Here is an 11,218-nt window from a genome sequence, read left to right on the forward strand (position 1 = left end):
CAATAAAAGTTCATCACCTATAAAAGTTGTTAATTTCGTGAAAACTTTGCAGAAAATCATCATTTTTAAGCAACATAATTGTTTAAAAAGAAAGAATTTCAATGAAAAAAAAGCTTTTTTATGAAACATTTTGCAGAAGGTTAACATTGCCCTCTCATAAATAAATGATGAACATCATTTAAATTTTTCTTTTTTTTGTACAAAATCACCAATTTACGATGGAATTAATTAATGATTCATAAGTGAATAATTGAATATAAATAGTAAAATTGCTGGGTTAGAATATTTTATAAATCTTCCTCAACAGAAGAAGCAACGTAATTGTTTAAAAACGAAGGATTTCAGGGGAAAACATGAAATGTTGGATATTCTCAACCAAAGAAAAAAATCACTGCGTGATTAACAAGAAAAAGGTCGAAGAAATCATCAAGAATTTGAGAAAATAATCATGAGTATTATCTTCTGCGTGCTCTATCACCAATTGGGGGAAAATTAAAATTGTTGACGGAAAATTGGCATGGATTGTATTCCTCTACAGGCCGTTGCGTATTGCATAAAGCAGAAATGTGTACTGGTTATCTGTGTACCTGATAAAAGTGCATGGCCAAGGTGAAACGAAGCAATTTGACAGAGAATATAGCTTTGTTCGGTCTTTAACTTTGTTCAAATTGAAAATATTATTCCACTTGTGTTTTTCAATAATCCAGTCCTTTATCTCCGATTGTTTGGCTCTTTTTTTATTGATTTTCACTTAGTCATGGGATTGTTGGACTCGTGACTGAATTCAAAGTACATGTGGCGGATTTTGGTCATAGTTCGTTGTGAATAATTCCGGAAATGTGTTCACTTTTTCATTGGCATAACCAAAAAAATTAAATTTAAGAGGAAATTCTTCATTGGTAAACAGTTATTTCTACCCTAGATGTACGAAAAAAATTGTAGATGAACTCAACGCGTCTTCTAGGAAATTCTATAGAAAAAGTTTCCAGTTTTTTGCTAATTTAATTCAAAGTTTTACTGCAAAAGTATTTTGCAGACAAAATTCAAGGACTGTGATGTTTGTATACAACTCTTTTTGTTGAATCTTTTTTTATAAAAATCCGATATTTAGAGACTTGAGCCGCAAATCTTGGAATAATTAGGTCGAGGGATTTGTACAAGTGAGTGACATTGAATTGGAGTTGGGGGGGAAAATAAAAAAAAAATTTCATAAAATTTTGAATTTCAAAAGAAAAAATCCCTTGGAATTTCAGTGGAACTATAACATAACGAAAATTTTCGCAGTCTATCGAAAATTTCTGTCAAAAAAACTCAAGAGTATACGCAACCAGTTTCAATAGAATAATTTGTGTAGAAAAATTAAAATATGTTGGATTTTCCTATTATTATAACGAAAAACTAATGAAATTTCCTAGCGGATACGCCAGGAGCCCACCTGATTTTTTTTTTCTAAATTCACTACCGTTTATCACTGCAATAGTCGACAATGGGGAAACCTGAGAGTACAAATAAGTGACAATGAGTCACACGCAAAACATTTATCAATTCTCGAGATACTTGAGACAGTTGAATTATTACCCTCGCGTGGCATTCCTTTGTCAGAGTAGGAGAGAAATGTCTCAAATAAAATGGTGACCCTCCTGCCTCCCAATTTGTCAATCGAAAAATACGACCGAAAATGCCCGCTTACCGAGGCAATTCACTGGGACTTGTAAATGGTTTATGCAGTCGCGGGGAATCATACATCGAGAACTGGGAATTTTTACGAGCAGTCGAGGCCTTCGAATCGTTTCGCCTCCGGCAATGAAATGAAAATTGGAATGGAGATGAACGGATTTGGTGGAGAGAGCTCCCTGAATTGAGTGTGACTTAGTGGTAATTACGTTGCCAATGAGGGGATAATTAAGAAGGCTGCGATTGCGAGATTCACTTGAAAAAACTGGTTCAACGATTTCCGGGGGAATGAGAGAGGAAGTGATTGCAATATATTGATTGCTTTAATTTTTTCAAAACGGATTTGCAACATTCGCATTTTTAATTGAATTTGACATGAAATTGTTCACACAGATCCTGATTCGTATTGAAAATTCGGGAAAATAAAGTTCATCAGCAATAAATGTGCGAAAATTTCAATAAGAATGAATTTGATTCACTTATAATTTAAGATTCATTATGAAAATTAGATCGAGCTGAATTTTCCTCATTTTCAAAAAATTTTCATTGATATGACGAATTAAAATTTGAGGTTTATCAAATTCATAAAGAATTAAATGCACTGTTAGAAAATAATCGAAATTCTATGAACAGAAATTTGATTTAATAACAATTAACAATATGATTAGCTGAATTTTTCTGATTTCAATTGATTTTCACGAAATAATTCAACTAGAAAATTAATTTTCATGATTTTTCCATAAAGTTGTCAATTTTCAATGACGAAATTGTTTAGAATTTCAATGGAACTGTCACTCAATAAAAATTTCTCCAATTTCCGTTGAAATCACATGAAAAAAATTATTTTTGAAAACATTTCCTCTTTCCACATAAAAATAATTACAAAATAAAATAAATAACTCAAATAATTCTGAAAAAATACCCTAGTCCCTTGGACAGCCTCAATGCATTCTATCTCGTGAATAATAAAAGATATAAAAACATATTGTATCCAATACTATTCTAATAGCACGAGAATGAATCAGTGTTGGACATTGATTGCGAATAGACTCAGCGAAAAAATAATCAACCAATAACTCACGTGTATCGTTCGGAAAGTGCGCTGATAAAAGTTCAAGGACTGAGAAACAGGTACCCAGCACTAACGCCCGATAGTTCTGCTGCCCACGAAGAGTGCTTGTCGCAGTACCGCTCAGCCTCTCAGTACAGTTAATAAACTAATTACCCATTTATTGACACGAGGTGAACGAGAATCAAAAATGCGTTATCTGAATAGAGTAATTCGTTTCGCCCTGTTGGATATTTTCTCCACTTCCAGATAGATTCTGGAACCCCCTCCCCTTGTCGGATGAAATTTTCAACCCTCCCCTATTATGCATCCTCCCTCCACCCCCTCTCGAAGTACCGAGATTCAAAATTAATCGGGTATTTCCCTCAAGCTCCCCTGCAAACAAACCATCGTGCCAAGTTTTGCAGAAAAATACCTCGCGCAAGCGCTCGAGATTTTTTAACCTGCAAAACTTGACACCCTCATTTGTTTGCAACGAAGGTATCGGGAAATACCCAATAATTCTGAAGCTCTTGGGGTATTACTACTCAATATTTCTCTCTATGCGCGAGTTTCTTCAATCTTCTATTTTACTGCCTGGGATTACCCAATCCGAAAGCAATTAATTCTACAGCGGAATGGCCTCATACCGGGTGAAGGACGATCATTGGTCGCGGTAATTCGAAGAAGGATGGGTGAAGTCCTTGGATCATTAATCTCAGAGCAGATAAAGGTGTAAACAAATGTGCTGGAGCAGCTGATGACCCTTCGGGGAAATTATTTTGGATCTTAGCCCCGGGGGAAGTCGTTAAGGATTCGACGAATAGATAATTCTTCACGGTTTTGGCGAGATGTTACGTATGTCTGAATTATTTGAGAAAACGTTTGATAATTAATCATCATGAAGCAGACCATTTTTCTTGCTGGCGATTATTCTGTTTCGCTCCTGGGGAGATCATTGAGGACTCGGGGAGATTAGGTATTTATTTTTTATGCTGTCAGGCTGATGTCTGAATTATTCAAGAATACGTTTGACAATTAATGATTATCGCGAGTATTTTATCTTCGTGTGGGATTTTTTGTTTTAATTCTGGGGAACTGTTGGCGAGTCCGAATGATTCAGAGAATCGGTTGAAAATGAGATACTAGTATCGATAATTTATGTTTAGAGTGATGGGGATGCTGAGTCTCTTTGTTGAAGGATTATTTTTTGTTTTATTCCTGGAGAGGTCGTTAGAGAGTCAATGAGAACTGATAATTGTTTACAAGCTTGTTGAATACAGGTTTGAATTGTTAATGAAAACGTTCAATGATCAGGGAATATTTTACATTTTATTTCTGTTGGAATCACTCAATATTTGACGGATCGATAATTTTTAATTATTTGTTGAAGTTGAAAATTAACAAATTAACAAATATCATTAAAATTTTCATCCGCAGTAATTGTTTCAAATTTTATCTTTGGGGCTCATTGAGGATAATTTTTCACAATCTTGTTTTATGTGAGTTTGAATTATTAAAGAAAACGTTCAACAATCCTGAGGAATATTTTTATAAATAACAAAATTGGGGTGGGAGCAGTTAGTTTCCCTGATTGAGGGATTATTTCAAATTTTATCTCTGCGAGAGTCACTCAATATTCGACGGATAGATAATTTTTAGGCGATTTGTAAAGTCCAAGTGATTGGGAAAAACGTTGAATAATTAAGAATTGTGACTAATATTGCCATCAATAGTAATGGGACAGCTCATTCCTCTTGTCGAAGAATTATTTCTAATTGAATTTCTGGGAAGATCATTAAAAATTACTCAAATCGATCAATTTAACGATGTTGTTGAGCTGCAATTTTTAAAGCTCTTTTGTAAATTGACAAATATGATAACAATTTTCATCTGCAGTAATTGTCTCAAATTTTATATCTTCGGGGCTCATTGAGGATTCAACGAGAACAGATAATTTTTTACAATCTTGTTGAATGTACGTCAGAATTACGCAAGAAAACGTTCGAGAAAACAATTGTTTGGAATATTTTTATCTTCAACAATATTGGCACAGAAGCAGTTAATTTCTGTGATTGAGGAATCATTTCAAATTTTATTTGTTGTAATTCTTCAATATTTGTCAAATAGATAATTTTTATAATTTTTCTAACGTTTAAAAATGGAAAATTGTGAGTATTAGTCGCATCACCTGTAACGGAACAGCTGATTTTTATTTTTGAAGAATTATTCTCAATTTTATCTCATTAAGAATCAAACGAATAAATAAATTTCAACAATTTCGTTGAGCGCCAATTTTCCAAGAGATAAGGGACATGTTGATGATAAATTAACAATTATCATCTGCATTTTCATTTACAATAATTATTTCAAATTTTATATTTTTGCGAGTCTGAATTATTTAAAGAAACTTTCGTCGATTATCAGATACATTTTTCCAATAATGTTAAAAAAATCATAATTATTAAAAAAATAATTGAAAAAAATGAATAAAATGTTGGAAATAATTGAGAATAACGTTTAAAAATCAATAATAATTCTCAGCCCCACTATCTGCAAGGAAAAATCGCCGAATGTCACTGCAAAATCTCGACAAATTAATCAGCCAGCGAAAATTTTCCCCAATAAATAACCATTAAAACGGACTCTTCGTAAATCAATTGAAATTGATTTTCAGCATTTGACACCGAACAAACGACAGAAGGGAAGGTCCCGAGAATCTCGATCTTCCGAGCACGTGAAAGCAATTTCTGCGTCTAATGTTACATCATGCGCAAGTCATTAACCCGCAGTTGATTTCGAACCACTAGGACTATCCACTTGAACGCACTTTTTCGTCATTTCTATTCAGCGATTAATCCTCGAAGCGTCGTTTTAATTGACTGGTCGAGATAAGTCGGTTGAAAAATTCTGCTTCATCACTTTTTTTTCTCTTATTTTTTCATGTACCGAGAAAGGTGTGCCGGCAATTTGATTAGCGGTAACAGTGTCACTTGCATTCTTATGCAAATACAAATATAAAGGTTGAATAAATATATTAGTATCGGTTTGTGATGGAGAGTTATCAATATTGATGAAGGTTTTGCCTAAAAAAAATTATTATAATCATTCACCTGAAGAATAAAACTAATTTCAATTTTTGCCTCAACAAAATGAATGAAAATCCCTTTAATTAGTTGAATTAATAAATGAAAATTGCATTTCTTCATAAATAAATTGTGTTTCCCGCTAGTTTTCTTTTTTATTCACATTTATCTGTAACAGCGATACGAAAAGAAGAAAAAATTCTTGTAAAATAGAAATAAATATGATAAAAAATTATTATAATCCGGCACCTGAAGAATAAAAACCAATTCCAATATTTTTTCCCAAAAAAAAATGAATGAAAATCGCTGGAATGAGTTGAATCAACGAATGAAAATTATATTCCTTCATGAATAAACTGTTTTTCCCGCTTGTTTTCTCTTCTATTCCCCACTCTATCTGTAGCAGCCGCACGAAACGGCTGAAAAGAGAGAGAAAAAAACTTGTAAATTAGGAAAAAAAATGTATTAACTCTTCCCGACGCGTGTTACACTGATTTTAAAATGCCACTCGTGAATAACAGATACACGTGTACGTGCGTACAACGACATTTGCCGCCTGCCAGGTTGTCTCCGCACACGTCGACTCGAGCTACGTTTTTTTTCCAACACCAATACAACTTGTCTGATATGAAGAGAATAAAAGGAGGAAAAAAAAATGTTTCGCGCTGTGTTTTAACGCACAGTCAGCAGTTATTTGACTGGCTCGACGCATTATTGATTTGCTCATTGTATAATAAATGTTTGGGTTACTGAGGAAATGGAAAATTATCGGTTCTTGGGTAATCGTGTGAGGTTTTTTATCCATTTGTTTCGCGTGAGTCATATCTCCGGACAATTAAGTCAGGTAGAAGAAGTGAAAATGTTGGCCATGGCTTTGAAAGTATTCGATTTTTACAATCTATTCAAAAAAAAAACTTAACATTTTGCACTCATGACATGTGATAAACGCGCAAGAATGTATTCTCTCCATTTTTTTTATCATTACGAAGCGGAGTATGAATAATCTGTTTGAAAATGTTGAAGACTCCGCGAAATAAAATTTCCAAAAATGCCCGAAAATCGCAGGAATGCAACTTCTTTCTACCCAGTGAATTTAAAAATTCCTCAAAACGACCTCAAAATTTTCCGTATGCGTATCCACGTATTTCGTACGATATATATCGCCTTATACATATTGGTTCTAGCTTTAGAAAGTCTCGAAAGGATCGTGATTTATATTACTGTCGCCTCTCAGTATTAGTACACACGTATATTCAACCGAGCGTCTCTCGTCCAATCTGCAACACTTCATTTCACAACACATGCACACACGCGTGAATAAAAAAAGCATTCCAATTTTTATTGACGTTTTTTTATTATTGTAATACGATTGCAAAACGAAGGACTCAAAATGCTAATGGTTATCCTCGCCTGCACTATTTTCCATTGATTAAAAATGAATGCTGTTCCTTGCGTAAATTCACCAGAATGAATTTGCAATAAATTAAAAACTCCGGGGTTATTTTTATCCCCTCGATCGACTGAAAATTGAATGAAAATGTCAGTTGATCGATTTTTAATTGAATTCGTATTCGGTAAAAATCGATAAGGTAATTGAATAATTCCCCTACGATGCCAAGGAAAATGATCGAGAGTACAAGTCTGGAATACCAAGTATAGGCATTAAAATACGTTATAGTCAACCACCCGTGGCAATGATCGTAGCATTCCGTAGTCAAGTGGGAAGTGTGTCAAAGAACGTTTGTGAGCGTTATAGACTCGTGTTTCCAAGCTGCGGCTCTCGTAACACCTTTTTCGAAAATCCCTCTCGATTCTAAAACCTATAAATACCCAACAAAAGGAGATACGAGAGGTGCGCATCCGAGAGACCAATCATTAGAGGATGAGGGAAATAAGAAAAAAAGGATATCCTAACGTTTCTTCACGGCGAGCTGAGTTAATCATCTACTCTCACACGTATTGCCGATCGACACTTCTTGCATGCCTCGTTTTAAATCTAAATATAAACCACCTGAACCTACTTAGACTCAATGAATCTACCCCAGCAGTTTTAAACTCATTAACGCCTCGGGACTGAACGGCAACAAGAGTTTCAATTTGTCTCTTTAATGGATCTTTCATTATTATTTCGTGTTATCGCGTGTCCTCGGGGCACAACCTGCGGGCCCCGATCGATCGCCGATCTGCTGGTCGATCGTATTCCACGGATCGTATTTCAATATCATAACGTAATGTGAGGAGAGGAAGTGATGGGAAATTGCTCGGCGGTAGAATAATCGATGAGTAATTATTTTTCGATTTAAACCGATGGCGTTGGCGTATCGGAGAGTTCACTCGGCGATTTTACTCCGATCCGGAGGTGTTGATGATGATGTTTCGGGCGTGTGTTGTCCGTCAAACATTGAGAATTATTCAGAGTGAATTTTATCGGTTTGTCATCACAGCCACAATTTTTTAAATCATTTAAAAAATTTTTTTGTTACTCACGTTTTTGCGGATGTGAAACGTCCGAATCAATGAATAAAATATATTTCCACCCCTCGGGTTACGGTCGTCCTCGTAAACAATAAAAAAATCACCTTTCGTTTCACAATTAAAGGATCAACGGCTGTTATTCAAACGCAGTGGGAATAATTAATTTGTCTCGGTTTGTCACGACGAATCACGGTACAAATAACGTCCGAACACTTCGGGGGTTCGGAGACAACTGAACAGTCCAACCGTCTTTGGATCGGTACTGTTTGCCCGTAAGTTTGTGCCACCAACGATATTCCTTCGGTTAGGAATAAGCTTTGCCAAGTGTACAACTCAAAGTCTACTATACTCCTCTTGGTTCTCCTATACTGTCAACTTCCCCCCCCCCCCCTGGGATTCTCTCTTTTTTTTCTGAAATTGTCTTTTTTTCCCCGCACGAATGGAGACACCGGAGAGCTTCGAGATTGTTGTATACACAATGACGAGGAGTGGGGGATTAACGACGCGTTTTAATGAGAAATGTAGGTTTTTTTTTCGCTGGAGGAATTGATTTTTGTGTTTGGGTAAACACGATTGACTGTCAAATGTTGGTAATTGAAATGGAGAACATGGAATTAGGAGGAGTATTTTAATTTAAGTCGGTTCGGAGCGATAACTGGGGTTAATGAGTGAGATTAGAGTCTTTGGTAATTGTGTGTTTAGCTCGGAAACTTGGGATTTTAGGAAGAAATGTGGTGTGAGGATTTTTTTTTGTTGTTTATGAAATTTCATATAGAAAAGGTTTAGAGAAATTCAGAAATATAGGTTTTTTTTTTGTTGGAGGAATTGATTTTTGTGTTTGGGTAAACAAGTTGGGCTGTCAAATTTTGGTGACTGAAAAGGAGAAGATGGAACTGGGAGGAGTATTTTAATTCATTACCAATTCGGAGCGAATAGTTAATGTCAGTGAATGAAATTAGATTTTTTGGTAATTGTGTATTTATTTTGGAATTTTGGGATTTTAGGAAGAAATATGAGGGTTTTTTGTAGGATATAAAGATATATAAATATTAACATAGCTTTTTCGGGGAAGGAATTGATTTTATATTTGACTAAACACGACCACTTTTGTGCGTCAGATTTCGGTAACGAAATGGAGAAGATAAAATTAGGAGAATTATTTTAATTCAGGTCAATTAGGAGCGACAGCTATTGTTAATTAATGAGATTAATTTTTTTCGTAATTGCGTATTTATGTCGGAAAATTGTGATTTTAGAGAAAATTGTGAGGATTTTTTTTGTAGTTTATGAAATTTTATACAGAAAGAATTTAAAGTAAGTCAGAAATTTTTTTTTTTCGTTGGACAAATCGATTGTATATTTGGGTTGACAGAATCACTTTCGTATATCAGATTTTGGTAATGAAATGGAGATGAAACTAAAAGAATCATTTTAATTCATGTGAATTAGGAGCGAATAACTAATGTCAATGAACGAGATTAAATTTTTTGGTAATGTGCATTTATCTCGGAAACTTATATTTTTATGTTAAAACGTAAGGTTTCTCTGAAGTCTATGAAATTTCCTACAGAAAAGGTTTAGACACAGTTTTTTTTTCGTTGGACGAATTAATTCTATATTTGGGTAAACACGATCACTTGTGCGTGTCACATTTTCGTAGATGAAATGGAACATGAAACAAGCAGAACTATTTTTATTTCAGGCCAGCTCAGACCGACAATCCAGAATTAATAAATGAAATTCAATTTTTGTGTTTAGCATTACGTAATTAATTGAGTCCGAAAGCAGAAAAATCTTCCACAGATTGTTTCCATATTTCACTCTAAGAAATAAAAAAGATAGATAATCAGAAGAAATACCTGAAGAAAACCGGAAAATCTTCCACGAGGCAATAACGCAACGCGAATAAAGTAAGTTTATCTTTCGATAATTGTGTATATCTCGAAAACGATTGGCATTAGGAGGAAAAGTTACACCTTTTCTTCATAGTCCATGAAATTTCCTACAAAAAACTTTATGACATTTCTTCTTAAAATGACCGTGTTATCCAATTAATCCCGAAGATACAAAAACTTTAAAAATTCAAGTTTTGACATTTCACATTTTCAATTAATTCATTCCGAGAGGCGAAAAATCCTTCGCTGATTGTTCCATCAATTCGTTCGAAGAAACGAGTCGCGAATGAAGAAGATAAATGATGAGAAGAAATACCTGAAGAAAATCGGAAAATCCTTCACAAGAAAAAAACACAACAAATAACTGCTTGAAATTGAAAAAAAATACGAGACGAATTCTGCCGCGCTCCGGAGTTCGTACGAGCCTGGATGCTGGCCAATCGTCAACTGACTTACACATTCGTTATACATGGGAGTTCCCTCCAGTTACCATTTCAACCTGTCGCTCATTTCAGAAACCATATTCATTTTTTTATTTATTTCCTTTCTACTCCTATGGAGGTCGGATCATCGTATCGGCCACGGGGTTCCGGTTTTCCGTGACCAAGGTCAATCCTCCAGCGCCCGGTCGTCCTTCTCGATGTGTTCGAGGTATTTCAATGTTTGTTCAGAAAAATAATAATTTTCAAATCAATAATATTTCTCTCAATCTCAAAACGATGATACGTTTTACCCCAGTAATTTTTCAATTCAATGGAATTAATTTTTCGTTTCATTTTGTTTTTGTGAAATTTTTTCGTGATTGAAAAAAAAGAGACGAGAAGTTCTGATTTTCAGTATTTTTAATTGAATTTCAGATGATTTCTCGCGGGAATATTTTGTTATTGAAATTTATTAACTCTTCTTTCCAGTGATATGTTCAAACTTCACAAAAACGAACGGGAAAACAAGTCGATTCAGAAGCGAATTCCTAATTTATTATCAAGTATTTTTGATACTAAATACGATTATCAAAAATATCAAATATTTTGAAAATTATC

General features: G+C 34.5%; 1 protein-coding gene across 1 annotated transcript in view; it reads right to left on the reverse strand.

The window, feature by feature from the left end:
- The window catches only part of LOC107046689 (UNC93-like protein), a 28,670-nt gene extending 20,110 nt beyond the window's left edge, over positions 1-8,560 (reverse strand). The window contains exon 1 of the mRNA XM_015269364.1: positions 8,296-8,560. The gene's annotated coding sequence lies outside the window, so the exon portion shown is untranslated. The remainder of the gene's footprint in view (positions 1-8,295) is intronic.
- Positions 8,561-11,218: the final 2,658 nt, after the last annotated feature.

The sequence above is a fragment of the Diachasma alloeum genome, unplaced genomic scaffold, assembly GCF_001412515.2.
Source record: "Diachasma alloeum isolate Michigan unplaced genomic scaffold, Dall2.0 Dall_scaffold_01728, whole genome shotgun sequence".
NCBI lineage: Eukaryota > Metazoa > Arthropoda > Insecta > Hymenoptera > Braconidae > Diachasma > Diachasma alloeum.